Genomic DNA, 2,500 nt, shown 5'->3' on the forward strand with positions numbered 1-2,500 from the left:
TTTATGCTTCCAAGATAATTTCAACACGCCATGATGATACTGAATGTCTGACAATGCTTCCTGATAATGCTTGCTTCCTCAGCGTCATCAGTGCTAAACCAATGCTAGCTACGCTTAGGCACCAACCGCACGTCTAACAAGGATAGACTAGCGTACCATAGTAGTATCACAAAAAGCAACACATGCCACTTTAACGCCTATCGTTTCCCAATCATCAGCACAAATCAAATGCTGGCTAGCACCAGTAGCACGTCAAACATAGATCAGCAAGCACATCATCATCGAATTGCCACACAAACAGCACCATCCCAAACTTCCAAAGCTAGACCACAACCCTGGATCGGTGTCGCAGAGACCTAACGAGGCATCCCCACACCACGCCAAGGCCCCCACTCGGAGGGGTATTATGCCACCGACTAGGAATCAAGCAACAGTCACCCAAGCTCGCGCTCAAAGGCAGTCTGGCACCTTCATCCCTTGCCATGCTCACCCACTGCTCCCCCCCTATATATACATATTGCACAAGGAGCTTGGTGACAGCAACACCCATTGCTTTCCCTGAGGATGTATATTTCTTAGTATGCGCACGGCGTCGAGGCACAGGTGAAGCCAACGGCGCTAGTTTCTGCGCCCTATGTCGAGGAAAATCAAGGCAACGGGCTAGTGTATGGGCACAACGTCGAGGAGACTCAAGGAGATGGGGCTATTTTTCAGGTCACCGTTCGAGAAATCAAGGCAACGTGTTGGGGGGGATGGCCTCTTTCATGGGTCGTGGGGCTTGGCTTGGCTTGCCTCGTGTGTGCTCGATACAGCCTCACGATTCTTATTTGCCCATCAACCATGCCGGGCACCTATGAGAATGAGACCCCATGGTACCCCCTATATATACATATTGCACAAAGAGCTTGGTGACAGGAACAGACATTGATTTCCCTGATGATGCATAATTTTTGGACACACACGACTTGGGGGCGAGGGGACACGGGAGTGGGGCGCCAATGGGGGGCGTTTTGGCCCCATTTTCGTCAAGAGCGGGCGTCTTGGCCATGCCTCGAGCGTGCCAGCCTCGAGAGCCTTGGGCGCTGGACATCCTTGGGGCGCCAATGGGCAGCAGTCCCATGGTTCCCCTATATATACATATTGCACAAAGAGCTTGGTGACAGGAACAGATATTGATTTGCCCAGGGATGCATAATTGTGCGAAATCGTCCATAACTCGCTCGAATTAATTCGGATTGACACAAAATTTTGTAGGGATGCTTTTTATTATAAATGAAAAGCTTTGAAATGAAAAAAAAAAACAAAATGTCATGTTTGAGGCGTAAATGTTTGTGTCCTATCCTTGGTCACGCCTTGAAGCGTTGGTTCCCTACTTGTTGGAATGTCGCTCAAATCAAGTAGGAATGCCATTGAAACATTGTGTGGGTCATTGTTAACATAGACGAATGGACTTGAAATGAAAATATATCATATTTGGGTTTTTGTCCCTGTCGCCTGGTGATAGGCAGGCAGATAAGGCTTTTAGGTATTCATAGGTGGCTTAGATGAACTCGAAAGAACACGAGTTGATCGGATTGGAACTCATATATTCAATTTACTATGTACTAAGTAGGAACTACACTTTGCTCCCTTCATCGTTTGACTTGCTTAGAAATCTGCTCATGGTTTGTCAAGGCCCCTTGTTCCTTAGACCGATGAGGATGGGATTGGGTTGCTCATGGGCATGTGTGTGGCAAGATGCCTTGTTCCATTGGTCGTTCATGGGTGTTCGTGTACGAAGTAAACTTGTTCCCTTGGTCGTTCATGGGGTTGTGTGTGGGAAGAAGCCTTCTTCACTTGGTCGTTCATGTGTGTTTGTTTGGGAGGTAGCCTTGTTCCCTTGGTCGTTCATGGGAATGTGTGTGGCAATACGCATTGTTCCTTGGTCGTTCATACCCTTGTTCCCTTGGTCGTTCATGGGTCTGTGTGTGGGAAGAGGCGTTGTTCACTTGGGTAGCCTGCTTGCCTTGCCAGCCCCATATGCATTGTTCCCTTGGTCGTTAGTGGATGGGTTTGTGTGTGGCATGGTGCCTTGTTCCCTTGTGTGGCCTGACTGCTTGGCTTGACATGACCTAGCCTTGCCAGCCTCACATCCATTGTTCACTTGGTCGTTCATGGGCATGTGTGTGGCAAGGTGCCTTGTTCCCTTGGTCGTTCATGGGGTTGTGTGTGGGAAGAAGCCTTGTTCCCTTGGTCGTTCATGTGTGTTTGTTTGGGAGGTAGCCTTGTTCCCTTGGTCGTTCATGGGAATGTGTGTGGCAATACGCATTGTTCCTTGGTCGTTCATACCCTTGTTCCCTTGGTCGTTCATGGGTCTGTGTGTGGGAAGAGGCGTTGTTCCCTTGGTCGTTCGTTCATGGGTTTGTGTGTGGCAAGGTGCCTTGTTCCCTTGTGTAGCCTGACTGCTTGGCTTGACATGACCTAGCCTTGCCAGCCTCACATCAATTGTGTAGCCTGACTG

Source organism: Lactuca saligna, unplaced genomic scaffold (assembly GCF_052625555.1).
Source record: "Lactuca saligna cultivar CGN05327 unplaced genomic scaffold, ASM5262555v1 scaffold_74, whole genome shotgun sequence".
Lineage (NCBI taxonomy): Eukaryota > Viridiplantae > Streptophyta > Magnoliopsida > Asterales > Asteraceae > Lactuca > Lactuca saligna.